The sequence below is a fragment of the Canis lupus genome, chromosome 7 (assembly GCF_003254725.2).
Source record: "Canis lupus dingo isolate Sandy chromosome 7, ASM325472v2, whole genome shotgun sequence".
Lineage (NCBI taxonomy): Eukaryota > Metazoa > Chordata > Mammalia > Carnivora > Canidae > Canis > Canis lupus.
The window spans coordinates 74,816,719-74,838,627 of record NC_064249.1 but is presented as its reverse complement, the minus strand read 5'-3'; the positions used below and the strand labels follow the sequence as shown (position 1 = coordinate 74,838,627).

The window sequence follows — 21,909 nt, the reverse complement described above, 5'->3', positions numbered from 1 at the left end:
CCCAGTGCCCCCGTCCTTCCTGCCTTGGCTGATTTTAATCTGTATCCTTTCTCTGTAGTAAGCCATAACCATGGGTAAATCAGCTTTTCTGATTTCTGTGAATACTTCTAGTGAATCACTGAATCTGAGAGTGGTCGTCAGGATCCCTGACATAGTAGGGAACCAAGGATCTGCTGCCTCATGACTGAGAGAAAGACATGGCATATGGGAGGCTACATTTCTGCTTGGAGCCATGTGCATTCTCCCCACCGCCACCCAGGCCTAGGCCACCACTCTTGTCTTCACTTCAGTCTGGAAGCAGTGAGTCTTGAGATCAGCCCTGTTAAGGTGGCTTTCCTGAGAATGATCATCTTTCCAAAAGTGCTGTGCTGGATTGGAAAGACAGGAAGCCTGCCTTTCTCCCAGCACGTTGGGTTTCCCTTAAGGAAATGGATTGAATTGAATCTGGAGGACGTATTAGGTTTGAAAGTCAGTTAGATTCTGCCCCAGGGTCTCAGGCTTGGTGTATCTTCGCTGGGGGTGGGATGCCTGGCTCAGACAGTACAGATAGAGAGGATTCAGAGGCTCTTACACACTGGCATTTTGGTAATCCTGTACCAACATGATGTGGGAAACTGAATCCACGCTGTGGGATTTCTATCCCGTGACTGATCTCCTGGGTAAGGTCTACAGAAATAAGCGAAGGTTATCTATGTGATTGGAATCCCACGCTGCGATCGCCTTGGCAACGAGGAGGATCAGAAAGGAGCTGGAAGGCTATCAGAAAGGATGAATACCCACCATTTGCTTCGATGTGGATGGAACTGGAGGGTATGATGCTGAGTGAAGTAGGTCAGTCTAAGAAGGACAATCATCACATGGTTTCACTCATATGGGGAATAGAAGAAATAGTGAAAGGGATTATAGGGGAAAGGAGGGGAACTGAGTGGGAAAAATTAGAGAAGGAGACAAACCATGAGAGACTCCTAACTCTGGGAAACAAACAAGGGGTAGTGGAAGGGGAGGTGGGCAGGAGATGGGGTGACTGGGTGATGGGCACTGAGGAGGGCACTTGATGGGATGAGCACTGGGTGATATGCTATATGTTGGCGAAAGGAACTTCAATGAAAACAAAACAAAACAAAAAAAGAAAGAAAGAAAGGAGCTCTAAGGGAGTAGTGAGGATGGACAGGGCCGGGGAGTGGAGGAAGTTGTGAATCACCCCACAGGTTGGGGAAGTCGCTTCTCCACCATTTTATTAGCTTCCGTTCACTATTATAGATACTAGCCAAATATGCCATATTCTTGATTTTGAGCAAGTTCATCCTTTGGGGAGCACATTTTTCTCCTTTTGGTTCCCGTTTCCATTTAAAAATGCTAATTTTCTAGGCCAACATCTATTTCTTACTGTGGTTCTGACACTTGTGGAACTCTCCCCTCACTCTGTGTAGCCACTTTCTGTCATCTTTTGGGTCTTAGCTTCGATGTCACTTCCTCCTGGAAACTTCTCCCAGCCCCAAGTCTGGGGTAGGTTGTCATACGTGGTGGCTTTAAAATCTGCAGTGTCTTCCAGAACTCCCTTCCCTGTAAGTGTCCAGTCACGATGAGCCACCAGAGATTCTTGTAGGAGGTGAGAAGGGTGGAGATGAGGCAGCAGCCCTTCTGGAGCTGACACACATAATCTTGCACCTGCTGGCTCATCTCACTGGTGGGAGGCAGGGCGGGCCCTGAGTTGATCTCCCTTCCAGGGTCCCTTTTAGCTTCTCCCACTCCTGGGCCAGATGTACGTTTTCCTCCATGACAAAGGGGGTTGGCTTGTGCCTGACACCCACACCAAAGACAGAGGTGACAAGAGGACTTCTTTATCTCCCCTATTTTATGTCCATCTTTCTATCTATCATCTGTCTTCACAATAGCCTGTTGGAAGATGCCTTAGCGAGCATTGTGGAGCAATTGCATGAGGCCAGTCCCTGTGACAAATCGATCATCTATCATCTATCTATCTATCTATCTATCTATCTATCTATCTATCTATCTATCATCTACTCATCTATTTACTACCTACCTACTTATTTTAGACAGATCAGGCTGCTATAACAAAATGCCACAGGCTGGGTGACTTATAAACAACAGAAATTTATTCTCATGGTTCTGTCAGACTTGGTGTCTGCTGAGGACCCTCTTCATCATTGATGTCCAACTTCTCACTGTGTCCTCACAGGGTGGACAAGAGAGGCAGCTCTCTGGGCTCTCTTTTATAAGGGCATGAGTTCCATTAGTGAGGGCTCCATCTTATGATGCTATCCACCTCCCAAAGCCCCCTCTCCTGACACTGTCACACTGGGGTTAGGTTTCAATGTATAAATTTAGAGGGGACACACATAGCCCCACTTGTGTTTTTATCTATCTTTTAGTGATTCTGCTTCTCTGAACCCTGATAGACCATCCCACCTACTTCTTAGCTATCCAAACTTCCCCTCAGAGCCTTTACCACACTGGGCTGTCATTTCCTGCAGCTCTCCAAGCATTCACCTGGATGTTCATTCCACCTACTTGCCGGAGGCCAGGACTTTGTGAAGGCAGGGACTGAGCATGGCTTGTTCTTGCTATATTCCCTGAGATAACAGTCTCTGGCAGAAAATAGGTGCTCAAGAAATATTTGATGCATGCAAAGTGAAATGGGTTTTATTTCCATTGGATCTTTTCCCTCCCTGTTCAGCAGGAGTTTGCTTTGACAGTTACTAGTGAGGACATGGGCACATTTCTTGTGCATACACAGGGATGAAAAAAGTCAATGTGCAGTAATTGTGGGAAGAAATAAGCATTTGGTTTGGCAATCTTTTGGCAAAATAAAATGCTTTAAATAATTTAATTGTACTTGGAGCTCATGTTTATGTAATTTCCATGCTTTTACTTTTAGACAAGTAAGCATGCTTATGAGCACACCAATCCATCCATTTCATTCTCTGCATTTCTTAAGTTTGCTCTAGAGGAGAAAGCTGGTCTGGGCAGCTAAGGCTTTAGGTGTCCGAGGCCAATGAAGGCTGACTTTTCTTGTTGTGTGGGCTCAGGTAAGTTATTTCAGTTCTCGGTTTCCCCTTCTGCAAAATTAGTTGGTAGGACCAGTTGATTCACCATCGGAAACTTTATATTTATCTTGTCAGTCTGACTTCTTCTACCAGCTGACATTGCCTACCTCATGACCATATAGCAGAATGGCATGATGTGGGGAAAATGCTCTGTGCTCATGAATAAAAGAAGATATTTAAGGTCAAAGTCTAAAATCCTGTCCTTGTGAGTTTTTTTTTTAAGTGTGGTAAAATATATATACCACAGAATTTTCCATTTTAATCATCCTTAAGTGTACAGCTCAGTGGAACTGAGAACATTCATAATGGTATGCAACCAGTCCCACCAGCCATCTACAGAACTTTTTCATCATCCCAAACAGAAATTCGGTATCCATTGAAAAGCTCTACATTTCCTCTTCCCCGTGGCCCCCAACAACCACCATTGCACTGTCTGCCTCTATGTATTTAACACTCAGAATACCTCAAATAAGTGGAAGTATATAATATTTGTCCTTTTTTTGACTGGCTTATTCACTTAGCATAACAGCTTCAAGGTTCACTTATGTTATACCATGTGTCAGATTTCCTTTTTGTTTTTTTAAGGCTGAATAATATTCCATTGTATGGATGTAACAATTTTGTTTATCCATTCATTGTTTAATGGGCCTGCGGGTTGTTTCTACTTTCCCAGCTATTGTGAATAATCCTGCTATGAACATTGGTGTCCTCAAACATCTGCTCAAGTCCTTGCTTTTAATTCCTTTAGGTATCTATACCTGGTGGTATACTTGCTGGATCATATAATTTTTTTTTTTTTTATGATAGTCACAGAGAGAGAGAGAGAAGCAGAGACATAGGCAGAGGGAGAAGCAGGCTCCATGCACCGGGAGCCCGACGTGGGATTCGATCCCGGGTCTCCAGGATCACGCCCCGGGCCAAAGGCAGGCGCTAAACCGCTGCGCCACCCAGGGATCCCTGGATCATATAATAGACTATGTTAATTTCTTGGAAAATTGCCAAACTGCCTTCCTAGTTCCTAATTTTTTTTAAAAGATTTTATTTATTTTTTCATGAGAGACACACAGAGACAGTCAGAAACATAGGCAGAGGGAGAAACTGGCTCCTTGCAGGGAGCCCAACGTGGGACTCAATCCTAGACCGGGATCATGCCCTGAGCCAAAGGCAGACACTCAACCACTGAGCCACCCAGGTGTTCCCCTAGCTCCTAATTTTTAAAGTCTACCATCAGAATCTGACCAACCCCTTTGGTCAAGGGGTTATTATGTTGCTTTTAGAATTGGCTTTCATCTGCCAACCAGGAAGAGGGCCCTTGCCAGACATCAACTCTGTAGACACTTTAATCCTGAACTTTCTTAGCCTCTGAAACTATAAAAAATAAATGTTTAGTTTAAAATAATTGGTGTTGGGATCCCTGGGTGGCGCAGCGGTTTGGCGCCTGCCTTTGGCCCAGGGCGCGATCCTGGAGACCCGGGATCGAATCCCACATCGGGCTTCCGGTGCATGGAGCCTGCTTCTCCCTCTGCCTATGTCTCTGCCTCTCTCTTTCTCTCTCTGTGACTATCATAAATAAATAAAAATTTAAAAAAAAATAATAATTGGTGTTGAAGCCCAGGCCAAGTTAGAGAATGGGAGAGTAAATGCTTCAGAAGGATAGTGGGTTCAGATCATGGCTTTGTCACATCCTAGCTGTGTGATCGAGGAAATCATCACCCACCTTGACTGGTGGTTTCCACAACTGTGAAGTGAGTAGTATATGCTTTATTGCTTAGGGTCACTGAGGGATTGAACACACAGAAAGTATTTCATGTAGTGCCTGGCATAGAATAAAGGATAATGAAAATCAATCCCCTTCCTCCTTTGCATTTCATGGTCACATCCTCTCCACTTGGGTCCACCCTCTGCACCCCTTAGAGTCTGTCCTTCTGCTACACTCTTCTTAGAACACTTGAACCTGGCCCATCTGCATTCTTTCCAGGCCTCCCTCCCTGCAGATGCCATTTGGAAAGGAGTCCCTGACATGCTCTTGCCAAGGACTTAATAGTCCATAATTTAATGCACAGGCCTCCTGGAGGCATCTGTTTTTTTAAACAGGGCTTGAGCTTGCAACCAAAGGATGTGTCCTAACAGTGTTTCAGACACTTAGGCTAGAACCCTGAATGGTAGTGATGGAGTGGTTGACCTCCAGTATGCAGTTTAGATCCTGCTGTGGGCCCCACCATGGACTTTCTGCAGCCAAGAGCAGAGGAGATGAGGTAGATGGACTAATCAACCTGAAAAACCAAACCTGACTGGTCAGTTGTTGGAAACAGAGAGGAGACAAACATTTCTGACCAAACTTCTCAGAGGCAAAGTGACATTTCCACGGTTGAAATGGTCAACTCACAAAACCCCTGGAAGATGCTAAGTCAGCAAAGCAGACTGATGCCACTAAGTGACCCAGTGAGATCTTGTTCTGAAATGACCACTATAGACTAAGGCGATTTGGTATGATATGATCTCTTTTTGGCTAGGACTCCCCAGGCCTGGCAAGAATAAACCTCAAGCTCATATAGTTTGCTGGTATATGAAGGTGAAGTGAATGAATTTCAACCAGAAACTGAGGCACAGGCCCTCAAAATTAATTTTTGTATTTCATCCTAGTGCAAGAAGTTGTCTGATAGATGTAGTTTGTATACTAAAATATTGAAATTTCTGGGGCATCTTGATGGATTACAGAGACAAGGGATATATTCAAAACTGAGATGGTTTTAGAAATGCTAGAACATATGGTACCCATCCTAGTGAAACTCACTGCCAACACAGGAACCAAGAACAATAGGAATTTTTGGTGAGGTAAATTTGGAGACACTGCCAGAAAGTGGACTCTTCCTGTCCCTGTCCCTAATGCCTGTAGCCTTTGGCCAAATGCTGCCCATAGATGAAAAACAAGGTATCCCAGGAGGTTGCTAAGTGGATGACGCCATGTGGGGGAGCTGGGTTTGCACCACTGAGCCTGCCGCAGACTTGACAAGGCACATATGGTGCTCATTCTTGCAAATGTCAACTCCTCATTTCAAAACCTAAAAATGAATAAAGTGCATTTTAAACATTTATGCACGGATCAATCGGGAATATGTTTCCAAGGATGTGAGTTTGATGCATGAAACTGTTTTCACACTGTGTCTTGCATATTCCCCTGGTAATCTGCTTTGTTCTGCCCTGCAGGGCACCAGGGGAATGGACTCACTGTTACTGAAGGGCATCATGCCTCTCTGCTCTAGTTCCACTGAAACTGCAGATTAAGTAGCTGTCCTCAAGTGGCTTTTAACCTTTAAGCCCTGCCTCGCTGCTAAGACTGATGCCATACAACAAGCAGACTTTGGACAGGAAAATATCCTCAGGAGCATTTACGAATTTGACAAAATATGCAAACCTCTTTGCCTTTATCTTTAAGTGGTCATTGGCTGTGTTAGTCAGGATGGGCTAGGTTATGCTGCAGAAAGAAAATCCTCTGACAGAGGTATATTTCTTGTTCATGTTGTATGTCCAGCATAGGTCAGCACAGGTCAGCAGCTATGGAGGAGTGATCTGTTCCACATAGTGACTCAGGGACTCAGGCTAACAGAGGCTTTGCCATCTGTAATGTGGCTGGTGGCCTAGGAGAGAGATCCTGCATGGAGAGCTCCCATCTGCACTTCAGATCAGAAGTGACACATGTCACTTCCACTTGCAGTCACATGGCCCCATTCGATGGCAGGGAGGTTTGACCTGTAGTTTCTCCTGTGCCTGGGGGAAAGAAGACTTGGAAATAGAGCACTAGTAATGTCTATCAGATTTTCGAATTTCATTCATTCACTCACTTATTTATTCATCTAATGAGCCTGTACTGAGTGCAATTCTAGGTCCCGTGGAGGATATAGGCACATATAAAGTACACTTGCCCTCAAAATCGGGAGGTCCATATGCCTTGAAACAGCTGTATCTCAGGATGGCAAAGGTGAGTTTGGAGACTTTGACCACCCACACTTAAATGACTATGTCATTTGGAATCTCTCTTTCCTGGAAGATGGAGAAAAGGATTGCCCAGAGGAAGGGCAGGTCCAGGCAGCATCCGACAAGCAAATGCAGAAATTACAAATGGTCCCTACCATCAAGGACTTAGCAATCAAGTACCCTCTCACTATCTCTGCCACAGCCGCACTCCTGGGCCCTGGCAACCGAGATTGAGTAGAAGGGGTCGCGTTCACAGGAATGTTAGAAGATGTGAAAAGCAAGAATACCCTGGCTGATGACTTATAGTAGGCTTTGAGGCAGGGCTGGATCTGCCAGTCATCATGGCTCCTCTTAATACGGTCTCAGAATTTCTTTTGATTTTGTTATCAGGCCTGATAGTCAATGGATTTGAGATTCGCTTTGGTTATTGAGCAGCTTTGTTCAAAAATATACCCACTGCCCAGAGGATTCTGAAACTGATGGCTTTTGAGTATGAACTCTTTCAATCAAATATTTTTCCTTCCTAAGGCCTCACTGAACTTGGGGAAAGAGATTTGACTGAGGGTCAGGGATAGCAAGGCTAATTGGGGTGAAGGTCTTGGGGCATGACTATTGAAATTGGGCTTGGGGAAAGAAACACAGTAATCCAGGGGAAGAGGTGGTGTTTAGACCTTTGGGGATGACTGCACCTCGGATGGTGGGGAGGTCAGGGAGAATGGTTTGTTGAGTACTTGTTCAGGGCCAGCACAGAGCTGGGAGGTTCACATTCAGCTCGTTCTATCTTCCCAAGAGCCCCATGGGTTAGTCGTTAGCTCCACTATAAGAGAGCAACTAAGGTTCAAAGATAATAAGGAGTTTGTTCAAAGGGCTGGCAATGGCCAGAGGAGGGATTGAAAACTCCACACTCTTTCTCTGATGCTACTGACCTCTGGTCACTGGCCTCTCCCTCACTCCTGCAGTGCTAACCTCCTGGTGTCCACACAGCACTCAGGTCAGGCCTGGAAGGACCAGATTTCTCTGATTTTATAGTCAAATGGACCAGTTCAGAGATCTGCCTTATGTTGTTGATACTTTTCCTGTGGCAAAAGGTGCACTGAGCTCCAAGTTGCTTGCTTACAGATGCAGTGGAAAAAAATACAACTGCTCATGGAAGACTGCTCATATAATTAACCCTCTTAAAGATGGCCAAGTAGGCTTAAAGTGTTATTTTAATAGTTCCGGGATGGACTACTGTCAAAAATGTGAGTTCAAGCCCTGCATTGGGTGTAGTGCCTACTTAAAAAAATGAATAGGGGTCAGTTTTCCTTGTTAATTTGCAGGTAGGGCATCTGGGTTCACTTGGGTTCCTTCTAGAACTGGATCTACCACTAGTTAGCAGTTAATTGATGGGGATATCATTTAACCTGTCTGAGTCTCAGACTCTCTGAATCTCAACCTGAAAAATAAGTATAATGAACTGTGGGACTTCTAAATCGATTCAGCCCTCTGGGATTCTAGGATCTGTGAACAGTGGGATACTGAGAAGACCAGTTCAGGATCAATGTGAGGTTTTAGGTCTTTTAAATTAGGAGATACGACGTTCTGGCCAACTTCCTGCTGCCTGGATGGACACCTGGCATATTATTTTCCATTTGGCACCTGTTCTAGTGTGTGATCAAATATTCTAGACACAATAATTTCTCAGAGCAGCAGAAAGGCTGTCTTTGGTTCTCCAGAGATTTGGAAAGGAACAAAAACAGGTGCAGGAAACAAATAAACCATTTAATGTTGTCATGGCCTGTTCTTTGGGAAGATTTGATCATCATTATGTGGCCTACTAACACATCGTTTTGAGGGCAAAGGAGTCACAAGAAGGTGACCTGCTAGCAGCTGCCTTTTCAAAGACAAGGCTCGACAAAGAAGTCTTTTCATGAAGGTCCAAGAACTTCAGGTTTAAAATAAGGATAAGAATTTTTCTATAACTACACATGAGAGCTTTTGCCTTGAAACCTTGGACACCTTCCTCTCAGAGAAAAACCTCACATCTATGTGAAGTTCCTTTGCTTTTCTATGACTCGTTATTTGGTCAATTCAGGCTGTTTTGAGACGCCAGATTGTTGCTTGCTCAAGTCAATACGATAATTAAAAAACCGAGTCAAAGCAACTGTCCGGCACCTTGTAGACCAAACAACCTATTGCATGAACTACACAGACCACTTCTACAGCTCCCTAGATGAGATGGGCAAGATGGGAGATGCTTGCCTTCTTCCATCTTTAGGCAAGAATTAAGAGAGAGTGTGAGCAGACAGGAACGCACATTGATGTTGCATACACGTGGCTCTGCTTCAACAGAGTCTGACACATACGGGGGACAACTGTGAATGATGATTCTCATTACAAACGTATTCTTTGGATTGCGAAACTATTTTGCTCTTTTGTCACTTTTCTTTGATGGATTCAATGCAATGTACTATAGGCAAAGCCCTCTGCTAGGAGGTGTGCACACAGAGATGTCTAGGAGACAGAATTCCATCCCTCAAAAAGCAGATGAGGAGGGATCTGAATACCTATAGAATTACTGTGTGTGTGTGTGTGTGTGTGTGTGTGTGTGTGTGTGTGTGAAGGACCGGATTACTGGTCACAAAGAAAGCCCACAGAGATCTGGTGGCAGGGGAGGGGAAGAGCTGGGATGCCAGAAGGGAGCTAGCAGTGGGCACACAAACAGCAGACTGACCCCAGCTATGTGGTGTTGGGGACTGCAAAATGAGAGGAGCACACTTAAAAGGCATATTTAAATGATCACTGTTAAAATTATGGTACAAAGATGTTAGCAGAAAGAGTAAGGAGGCAGAAGGATGAGACAAGCAAAGAGGTCTCAAAGGTGATGCCTTTTCATGTTCATCACCCCAATCTCACCAAGGTGCAGAACCCATCCCCTTCCCTATGGTCACCTCACTTCTGCTTGGTTCCTCCTAAACGTTACACCTGGCTGAACCTCTGGGATCCTGAAATGAAGAAACAGATAAGCAAGGGTGGGTGGCAGAAAAATGCCAGGGATATGCAGGGAGTATTGACTAGATCAGCTTGGTTGACACCTCTGGATTGTGGAAGCGAATGGTAGAAAATAAACCTAGAAGAATAAAAAGGGATCTGATTTTAGAAAACCCACTGAAGCCTGCGGACTTTGGTCTTTTATCAGTAGGCAGTGGAAATGTTTTGACCAGGGGAGTAATACAATCAAAATAATGCTTTAAGAATAGGAACACTCTGACTGTATTTAAGAATTTATTTACAGATAAACTACTTGGCAGAAAATCTTGGGTCAGCAGGGATTGAGGCTGGTATTCAAAACTAGGTTAGTAACCATTGTCACGACCCTTACTGACCTCCTTCTCATTTGGCCTTGATCACACATTCTTTGGAACTATAATCACCACCCTCTGCATGCTGAGCTATGACCAGGTAACTAGATCCCAAATTCACTGGAAGAGTCAGGGAATAATGCATTGTAACTGCTCAGGACGTGTTTCTTATTAGAAACGATGATGAGACAGGAAATTATAGTGGAAACCAATGGGAAAAGAACCAAATCTGTGAACCCTTGATTTGCACTCAACTTTTTAAGGGAGGATCTGTTGCTCAGGGAATAGAATTTGTGCAGAATTTGTATTTGAGACATAAGCAGTCTGTGTGAAAAGTTATGCCTGTTTCTTTTAACATTTGTTATATTATGAATATATATTTTAAACCCGTGAAAATACATTTAAAAATATGATCATGAATAACAGCAACAAATACATCTCCTGATGGGTTTACCTCCTCCAGTTGCTGGAGTAATCACAATGGTTCTCAAATGACCAAGGTGGACAATGAAGACCTTTTTAAGAGGCCAAAGTCTAAATTCATTAAAAGGGACAGTCCTATCAAAATTCGATCTTTCCTCTAAAGGCCCAAACAGCCCAGGTGCACTAGCTACTGTGCTTCATATCTTCAGCGCGTCCATTACAGACTTGGCAACTACTTCAGAACCTGGAGAGGCCAGCCAAAAGTTAGTCATTAACTAAGCGAGAGAATTCTTACTCAACTGAGTAAATGCAGACAAAGCATATGACTTTCTAAGAAAAATAAAGAGAGTAGGGTCCTCAAGGAACTCTTATAGGAGTAATAAAGTCATTGAGGACAGTTGTTATTCCCTCCCTCAGGTGAGGCAATGACTATTTTCTTGAATGTCCAATATGAAGTGAGCTCACTGATTCATTTTTTGATTTGTTTCTTTTTTTTTTAAAGATTTTATTTATTTATTCATGAGAGAGACAGAGACAGAGGCAGAGGGAAAAGCAGTCTCCCTGTGGGGAACCGGATATGGCACTCAATCCCAGGACCCCAGGATCACAACCTGAGCCAAAGGCAGATGCTCAACCCCTGAACCATCCAGATGCCCTCCTGGTTCGTTTCTTAACCTACATTCTCTCTGTTGAGAGAAGGGGTGGTTAAAACCGATTCAGCTGACACATCACAGGTGAATAAAGTTTAAAAAAAAAAAAAAGAAAAGAAAAAGAAAGAAAGCAGGCCAGCACCAAAGTGAGAAATGTCGAATGTGTTGCATTTATTCTCTATTACTAGAAGCCATGTCTGTTTTGTGTTGACAGTGGTCTTCCCAAAGAGACCAGCAGAAGCACTTGTTGATCAAGCAAAGTGGATGGTATTAGATCTATAGCAGGATGGGAGAATATGACATTGTTAGTTTTCGCAGGCCCTGACATAGAGAAATTAGGAAGAGGCAAAGGGAGGTTGTTAGGGCCTGGACTGAGTGACTTGAAGGCGTGTCTTGCAAGCAATGAATGGCATCAGATTGGACTGTTCAAGGCATTATAGCTTTGAATTGGTGAGCATAGGACGCAGGGGTCTTGAACTAAATCTTGGGGAGCAAGCTGTTAGTTTGATAAGCAAACCACTTTAATTGGGTCACAGTTTTATCTGCCAGGAGCAAGGATTGCATAGAGCAAGTAAGTACAAAGACCTTGTTGCTTGCTGCCTGGGCTGTTTAATGCAGGGGCAGTTCTCACTCTCATTCCCCACTTCTCCATCTTCTTTTCAGTTAATATACATCCTGAATCCAGGAGAAGAGGTAGGGCAGCCCTTCAGGGGGTTCCTGTTGTGTTTTGTGGAGGGGGCCTCGGCAGAATTTGCCAGCACAGCAGAAGTACTGGGCCTCACTGGGGAAGGGTGGGTCGCCTCTTGGGCCCAGATGGTCTGGGGGCCACTGTCAGATACACATCTTCAGGCCATCATTCTAGATGTTTCTGTCCCACATTTCGAGATCCCAGGTTTCCCCACCAGGGCCCTGGCCTTTGCCTAACAGGCCTGCCTTGGCTGAGCACAGCAACCTTCCTGGAGCTCCAGGACCCTCACAATGAGGTCTTCAGCCTGCATGTGGGCCATGTCTGTCATTCTTCTGCAGGAGATAAAGGCCCCTTTGTAAGCTCTCACAGAGACCCTATGTTAACAGCCCTCAGTTGCCCATTCTTCTTCTGCCGGACATCAAAACAGTGGTGGCACCTGCCCCTGCTGCTGTTTCTGCAGACATATGCCATCTGTATTTTTAAATGCCTACATCAAGGCACCTGTCATAACATTCTCCTCCACCAGGATATTCTCCAGGTCACCACTTGTGAGATCTGGAGCAACTGAGCCAATACCTTCCACCAGGAATGCCCCATCTGCCAACCAGAAGGACAAGCTCTTCACCTACTGGGAGGTGGGGAGCCTGGTCCTGCATCCCCATCAAATTGCTTGTTTTCTCAGACCATTCCTGCTTGCCCTCACTTGTGTTATTCTGGGTCCTCCCAGCATCAGATGCCACGAGAAGATTGTGCAAAAAACTTGTTGGGGGAAAGTCTATGAGAGGAAATGGGGAGGGGGTTGGGGGGGGAATGGAGGAGCGGCCAGATCACAAGGCAAGACTGGGCACAGTGAGGGAAGGAGGAAGGGAAGGAAGTCTAGATGGAAGCTTCCAGACTGCTTTGAAGTTCTCAGCGAGGTTCCCATCAGACTCCCAGGAAGGGCCTGCCCTACTATCCTGCTGTGCTGGTTCATGGGCAGGCAGCAGATCTTCATGCAAGGTCAGTAATCATTTCAGAGTTGGGCACCTGGGTGAATGAGAAACACTTCCACAGTGGCCGCACGTGCACAGGCTCACGATGGACAGACATGTGAGAAAGTGTTTCTTTTGCTTTCTTGTCATCATTTAAATATCAATTTTAACTGAGTAAAAAGCATAAGGTTTAAATTTTTATGATAATGTACTCTACAATTGCTAGGTTGGAATTTAAATCTGACTAAATCTTAGTTTCAAATTCATTTTGGGGGAAAAATGTGCATGTGATTAATTTAAAATATGAACATTTCCTTAACTTAATGTTCAAAGGGCCCCATGACCTAGTCCCAAACTCTTTGTCGCAATTCTGCACTCAGACCACATGATCTTACTTGGCATCGTTCGCTTTTATGAGTCTTCACCTTTGCTTTGCTATCCCGTCTTATCTAGTGCTCCCTTTCCTTTCATTCTCCACAAAGCAACATCTTGGATCCACATGAAACACGATTCCCATGCTTTCCTGATTTCTGAGTTGGAACAAGTCATTTCATAAGGGCTGTAAGATTCCTTGGAAAGACAGAAGGGGAAGTGTCCACTCGTGCCTGGAATTATGTTGGCCACTCTCATATAACTTGTGTTATCCTCACATCAACCCAGCACAGCAAATGCTATTATCCTTATGTCTACACCTTGTACTAGCTTTTTATGCTGCATAACGAATTGGCATAAATTTAGCAGCTTAAAATAACCCACGTTTATCGTCTCAGTTTCTGTGGATCAGGAGTCCTGGCACAACTTAGTTGGGTCCTCAGCAAAATAGCAGTCAGGGTCTTGACCAGGGCTGATTTCTCATCTGGAGGCTCAAAATGAGAAGGGTCGGCTTCCAAGCTCACGCAGAGTACTGGAAGGATTCACTTCCTCGTGGACATAGATCTGATGGTAGCTTGCTGCTTTAAATCCTTCAAGGAGAGCAAGCCTCTGGAGCAAATCTAACAAGGTGGAGTCTTATGTAACAGAACAGTCATGGGATGGCATGCCACCACCTTTGGCTTATTCTGTGGGACGGGGGTAACTCGCAGAGGCCATGGTGGCTGCCTTAAGGTCTATCCGCACACACATGTGAAGGCCCAAACTCAGCCAGATAGGTAATATTCTAACTAGCAAGAGGCAGATGTCAGAATTCTAACTTTATTCTAATTGAACCTAAAAGCTGCCTTCTTGACTCTAAGCCATATTCATTTATTTTATTATAGTTGGATGGTATGGAGGGATATAGTTACTTGGAGTGAAGGAGGCTGCAAAGTCGGGGTTCCTTATCTGCATAGCCGCCTCCAAGGCTTTGGGAGGGGCCCAGCAGGGGGTGGGTGTCAAAGTTTTGTGAACCCTGAAACCTACACAGAGTTGCAAAATAACAAACAAAATTGTTACGGCTCCTCCCAGGGACCTACCATGACCCTGCCAGTAAGGGGCTCTGAAGCTGAAGTTTCATGGCTTTGGGGTAAACCTGTCCCCCACCTCCCTCCACCACTGCGCCCCTGCCTGTTGACATGTCTTCCCCATTACACAGTCACTGGGATTGTTTACCTTATTGTCAACTACAGGACCTGGGAAATGGTAGTCATTCAAAAATATTGCACATCACCAAATCAGCAGGACCACCCTCTGAGCATGACCTCTTCTCTGGAAGTCTCCTTGCTCATTTCCCCCACCATGAGGGGGCGTTAGCCCCCCACCCTGCCTCCTTGCAGGGGGCGGGGTCCTCTCTGCTTCTCCCAGCCATAAGCCCTCCTCGCTTTACTTGCCCTCTGACCAGCTGGGCTTTCACAGAACAAACTTCTTCACTCTTTTTACTTTATGTGGAACCCATCCGGCAAAAACCCTAATCCTAGATAAGACAAAAAGTATGTATAGACTTTCTCACTTCTCTGGAGGAATTATGCACCAGAGCCCCTGGTCTCTCCGCTCCCCCCCCCGCCCCCCCCATGCTCTGGGAACACCATGTGCTACCGGGCTGCCTCATGCTCTTCCTTCTGTCTCCCTGGCCGCTTGCTCTCTCTCTCCAGATGATCCATTCAAGTATCACCTCTCCTGGACACCCACTCCTCCTCCTCCCCTTCAGCAGATGACTGAGCATCCCACTGCACAGAGAAAATAGAAGCCACCAGATGGAGATGCCCTGTCTGTCTGCGATCATCTCTGCAAACCTTCCATCTTCACCATTCCAATCTTTCTCCAGAGAGAACCCAGCCTCCCTCTGAGCCCAGGTAGCGACCCTCCTGAGCTCTGGATGCCACCTGCCCACCATGCCTCCTGCCTTCCCAGAAACCTCACACTCTGGGCCATTGTTCCTCTTTCTTTGCATTATCCCTTTTATCTTTTATTCAACTCCTCCCTCGCAAAGGGCCCTTCATCATCAGTTTTTAAGTCTGCAAACCAAGCCAATCCAAGTCAGAAGGGAAGAAAGGAAACCCTCCTCCCCCTCTCCCCATCCCTGAAACTGCTGCCGCCCTGTCTCTTCCCACTTCTTTGCAGCTCAGTTTCTCTAAGTTTACTTGCTGGCTGCCTCTTCCACTGCTCCAGTTCTCTGTCTTATTTAGGTATCCCACGATCACTGCATTGAAGGACTGTGTTGGCTTGTCATTGCGCTTGCTTTCTCCGCATGGGGTGACACCGCTGAGCTGCTGACTCCTTCCTGACATCCTGTCCTGCTTGCCTTCTGTGGAAGGTACAGCAGGTTGGCTCATTCAGTGTTCATTCCGCTCCTCTCTTGGCATACCTTCTTGGCAAAGGGGAGAACGCCAACAACAGCGTTTTCCATATATTCCCTGGCCACCGTTTTCAGCTGAGAGTCAGGTTCCAATCAGACTCCCTCGCAGAGGACTGGCAGGGCTTGCGGTGTCTGTTGTGCAGGTGTGCCTCGGACAGGTACAATTAGGGGCGGGATGGCTCTGAGACCAGCAGCCGGGAGGAAGCTTCCAGACCAGCAGCTCCCCGATGATGCAGGCGGTAGCTCCTTTGGACAACTGTCTCTGCAGTGCGGTTTGCAGAGTTTTTCCTGGAAGCTCAGCTCGAAGTCTGTTTCCTTGCCTTTCCCGACAATTCTATAAGTTGCCTATGACTTTTGATAAATCTCTTTTATTTAAATTAGCTACTGTGGATTCTGCTGTCTGAGACTAAGAACATTGACCAAAACAGTGACTTTGTTTTTTTTTTAAACTGATGAATCATTTATTTGGACAAAACAAAAATGTGTCCACATTGTTTCCTTTTATACAGAAACTGGGACATTTCAAATGTATTGTTTTTTTTTCTCTTTTCCAACAAAATTCATTTCCATCTGGTCCCAAGAACTGCTTCTCATTTTAGGCTTCATGTTTTAGTAACACACATGCACTAGTTACAGCCACAAGAGCATACTTGAATCTGGGGTGGTCATTTATTATTATGGTGACCATCCCAAAATATGGTAAAAAAAATCCTCTGGCTCACTGTGTCCTGCTTTTTGAGCCAGTTCTGGTCTTTTGTACAAGCCTTTATTGTCAAATGTATTATTATCTCCTTTAGACAAAATTTTGATGTTTGTCTTTTTCATGAATTTTGATTGCTCTATGAACTACTGAAATGTCCCGTCCCCAAACTTTAAAAACACCTGTTTCATCAGCACTAACAAGGTTTTCCTGGAAATTTGGTAGGAACAGAAGGCCTACCCTGAGAAAGGCTGGCTCTGTACTGCCACTCTTCACTTCCATGATGGGGGGCCCCCTGCCAGGGAGGATGGCCTATCACTGTCCTCATCTTCCCTGTGTCTCGAGGCTCCTCCTCCTTCTGTTTCCATCAGGCCACCACAGGGTCAGGTCCCAGGTCCTGCATCTTCTTACCCTTCCCCCTCCCTCAGTACTCTGATCCATGTCCACGGCTGTGGTCAGCCCCTATATAAAATGATGCATGGGTGGTATGTACAGATAAACCCTTTTCTGTTTATAACCAATGTGTTGTTGTTGTTTTTTATTTTTATTTTATTTTTTTAATTTTTTATTTATTTATGATAGTCACACAGAGAGAGAGAGAGGCAGAGACATAGGCAGAGAGAGAAGCAGGCTCCATGCACCGGGAGCCTGATGTGGGATTCGATCCCGGGTCTCCAGGATCGCGCCCTGGGCCAAAGGCAGGCGCCAAACCGCTGCGCCACCCAGGGATCCCCATGTTGTTGTTTTTTAATTGAAGTATGGTTTGCATGCAATAGTATAGTAGTTTCAGGTGTACAACACAGTGGTTCAACATTTATGTACATTATAAGGTGATCACCAAGATAAATGTAGCAACCAGCTGTTCCCATACAGAATTGTTACATATTGTTAGTTTTTTTCATTGCTACCATACCAAATTACAGTAAACCTAGTGACTTAACGCAATGCCCATTTATCATCTCACAGTCCCATGGGTTAAAAGTGCTGGCACGGCGTGGTTCTGTGGGATCTCTCACTTAGTGTCCCACCGGCTGCCACCATCCCCTCTGGAGCCCCTAGGGATGAACCCACTTCCAGTCTTATTCAGGGTGTTGGCAGATTCAGGTTCCTGAGCTGCTAGGGCTGAAGCCCCTGTTTCCTTGCTGGCTGTCTGCTGGGAGCCTCTCTGGGTGAAGGTGAAGGCCCCCTGCTTGCCTCCTCAAATCAGCAGGACACATTGGGTCTCATGCCTTGAATGCCTCTGGCTTCTCCTTCAGCCTCGTTTTTTTCTGATGGCTCTTGGAGAAACCTCTTGGCTTTTAAATTTTTCTTTTTTCTTAATAATCTTTTTATTGAGATAAAATTCACATAACATGACATTCACCACTTTAAAGTATATAACTCAGTGGTTTTTAGTATATTGCCAATCTTAAGTAACCATTTCCACCGTCTAATTCCAGAACATTTCTGTCAGTCTAAAAGGGAACCAGGTGCTTGTTAGCAGTTACTCCCCTTTCTCGCTCCCTGTTCCCTGGCACCCACTAATATCTTCTGTCTCTATAGATTTCCCTATTTTGGGCATTTCATATAAACAGAATCATATAATATGTGAATTTTTTGTGTCTGGCTTCATTCACTTAGCATGCTTTCAAAATTTGCCCAATATTGTGCCACATATCAATACTATAGTCCTTTATTTATGGAAAAATAATGTCCCATTATGTGGGTGTACCACATTTTGTTTATCCATTCAGCAATTGCTAGATTTTTTGGTTGTTTATGCCCCTTTGCTGTTGTGAATAAAGTTGCTGTGAATGTTCATGTAAAAGAATTCTTGTATAAACATAGATTTTCATGTGCCATAGCGTAGAATTGCTGGGTGAGATGGTGACTCCATGTTTAACCTCCTGAGGAATGGCCAAAATGTTTTTCCACAGAGGTTGCACCATCTTACATTCCCAGCAGCAATGTGCAGAGATTCTAGTTTCTCCACATTCTTGCCAACATTAGCTGTTTTCTTTTTCTTCTCATCTTATTATAGTCATCCTAGTCATATCTCATTGTGGATTTAACCTCCATTTCCCTAAAGACTAATAATGTTGAATGTGTTTTCAGGAGCTTGTTGAATACTTGTGCATCTTCTTTGGAGAAATATCTAATCAAGTCCTTTGCCTCCTTTTTAATTGGGAGCTTGGTATTTTATTGTTGAACTGTAAGAGTTCTTTGTATATTCAGGATACTAGAACCTTGTCAGAAATATGAGGTGCAAAAATTTTCTCCCACTCTTTTCACTTTCTTGATAGAACCTATGATGTACAGAGGTTTCAACTTTGATTAAATCCACTGCATCTATGTTTTCTTTAATTGCTTGTGTTTTGGGTGCCATATTTAAGAAAAGACAATTAAAGGTAAGAAAATTGCATTGCTTTTAAGGGCTCATGTGATTATATGGGACTCATATAGATTAATAAAGCTCCTAAACTTAATCACATCTACAAAGTCCCTTTTGGCACATAAGGTAACAGAATCCGACGATCCGGATGAGGACATCTTTGGGGGATCATTTTGCCTATGACAGCCAACTCCTTGACAACTGCTTCCAGGTATCTCAAGCCCTTCCAATTCAAAATATTCACAATATGGCCTCTTTTAGTGTTCACTAACCTAGTGAAGAGTATCATCTATCTATTTCAAAAGCCAAAGAGTTCAAGATCATTCTTGATCATCCCCTTTCTTACTTTCTATACCCTATTCTGTGGAACACGTCCTAGGCCAAGTTCTCTGATTTTTACCTTCCAAATTTCACAGGTATCTGTCTATTTTCTTCACTTCTATCAGTCTTGCCCACTTTTTGCTAGTGTTTCTGATTTTTAGTAAGTAACAGATATGATTGTAAGTGTAACATTATCTCTAAAACATTGAAAAATGTGCCTGATACATAGTTAGCTTTCAGTAAGTGTTAGCTACTATATTGCTGTTGTTAGCTTCAGAGAGAGACAAAATTCTTTAACAATGTCTGTGAGACCCTGTGTGGTTGGGTCCCTCCCCCTCTCTCAAACTCTACCTGGCAGTGGCCTCCCCTTGCTCTCTGTGCTCCATCCAGGCTCACCTTTCTCCAGATCCCTGTATTCCTCTGTTTTTTCTTTCACCCTGTGACCTTTGTCTGGATTTTACTTTTCTTTCCTCTCCTTCATCTGGTAAGCTCTCATCCTCTTCAAATTCCTCTAAGATGAGTAAGCTCTTATCTTACTTCACTGTAAGTGACACTTTCTCAGAGAAATCCCCTCTTCTCCTTAGGCTCTCATAGTATGGTGCACAGCTCCTAGTCACAGTAGCAATTTTACATTTTATGTAATTATTTGACTTATGACATTCTTCTTCACTAGACTGGATGTTCACCAAATAGTATCTAGCATTTAGCACAGTACATGGCATGAACTAGATGCCCAGTAAATATTTGTAAACTAAATTTAAATTTTTATAGAATCCAAAAACATCATGGCTGAAGGTCAATCATTTTTATATGGAAATAAATGCAGACACTAAAACATCCTGGCAATTTTGGCCAATTATCTCAGGGATTATTTTTTGGCTTCCTAGACTGTTTGCTAGAGATAGTGGGCTGATTTTTCTATAAGTCCAACCTATAGATAATATATTGGTTTTTGTAGACTGGTTATTATAGATCATGGGTTACTTTTCCACTTGCTGCAGACATGAATCAGAGTTCTATTTTTTTGTATGGTCTGGCCATCTTCCATTTGTATGTTCTGTCTCTCACTCGTATATATGAAAAAGGGGATCTAGGACCGTTAAGAGACTTGCCCAAGTCCACCGACCTTATAAAGAACATTTATCTAGTAATGTATACCTTACCCCACCAGCCCATCCCACTCATGCAGAAGGCTGTCTATACCTGTGGTGCAAATGATAAGTTTCTGTATAGTAATGTATGAATCAAAGGCTAAGAATCCTTTATAATATCGTTAAAGAGATTGAAGAGAGATTATAAAATAAGAAATTTTGAGTTGAGAGTGATAATATGGCATTTAGTCTTATGGTTATAGAAATCTGCACATCTTCCCTTGCGCAGCAAGTGAGTTAGCTTTCATTTTCTCCTGGTGTGGCAGGAGGGTGCAGACTGACTCATTTAAGTAGAGTTTTCCTTAAACCTTTAAGACTCAAGCTGACTGACATACAGGGCCGCATTAGACATATATGACTCTGAGGAAGGTAATTGTGTCAGGCATGGGAATAGAGAACTATAATTTGTAGACCTAGGAAAGGATCATTCTTAGCTTCAGGGAATTTCTTAAGGAAGCCCTTGTCTGGAATTCGGCTGGCTGAAAGATTTGTGTATCAAAAATCTCAGTGCCTGTTGTGGGGAACAGAGGCAGAAGAAAAATGATTAAACTTCCTTACTACCAACAGCCCATTGACAAGTCCTTGAAACAGGCAGAGTGTTTCTAGAAACTCAGCTGCCTTGATGTTAATACTTTGCTAAGGGCAAAAGGCAAGCCTACCTGGCCTGACCGCCAGGGTCCTGTAAGTCTACTTTAACATATAAAAATTCCTTTAGAAATTTCCCGTATCTCTAAATCCCCCAAGCATATGACCCACTCATATACATCTGAAGGGTCTTGTGACTAAGGTTTTATTAGATGGTAATAAATGACCTTTTTCCAGCAATTGCTAGCTCCATCAGGATCCTGGAAACCTTGCTTCCAAAATTCCTTAGTGACTGACTCTATCCCTATCCCCTCCTAACTTCAAAGTATATAATGGGCCACTTCTCATGACCCCATTGTAGTTCTTTCTGCCCACGGGCCCTGTCCCGGAGCTTTAACAAAACCATCTTTTTGCACCAAAGAGTCTCAAGAATTCTTTGTTGGCTGTAAGCTAAGAACCCTAACTTCTTTCCTACATACTGTGATTACCATCAGAATACAAGTGGCTTCTCAGTAGCCCCGTGGAGCAGGGCCCTGTGGGAGCTGCATTGATGGAAGTATCTGTGGTCTATGTTGTTGAGCACACTGGGCAGCAGTAATGGTGTGCTGGGAAGCTGCCCACCTGGCCCACGGAGCTCTCTATTTAAGAGCCTGCCAGAGACAGGGTCAGGCTCCTACTGACTTGAGCCTGGTTTGGCTTGTACTCAGGCCTAATGGAAATAAAACTCCTCCCAAACTTGAAATATCTTCATTAAAAAAATAAGTATCCTTTAAAAATGTATTTTAAATTATAATTTAATTTACTATATGCCAATAATATATAAATAAATACGTAATACATAAATATAAAGTTATAATAAATTTAAAAATAAATATTTTAAATAAAATTACTCTCA

The 21,909-nt window shown here is 43.9% G+C and overlaps 1 long non-coding RNA gene across 1 annotated transcript in view; it reads left to right on the top strand.

Moving 5' to 3' along the window:
- Nucleotides 1-712: 712 nt before the first annotated feature.
- The window catches only part of LOC112648315 (uncharacterized), a 46,509-nt gene continuing 25,312 nt past the window's right edge, over nt 713-21,909 (top strand). The window contains exon 1 of the long non-coding RNA XR_003128909.3: nt 713-831. This is a non-coding gene — a long non-coding RNA (uncharacterized LOC112648315). The remainder of the gene's footprint in view (nt 832-21,909) is intronic.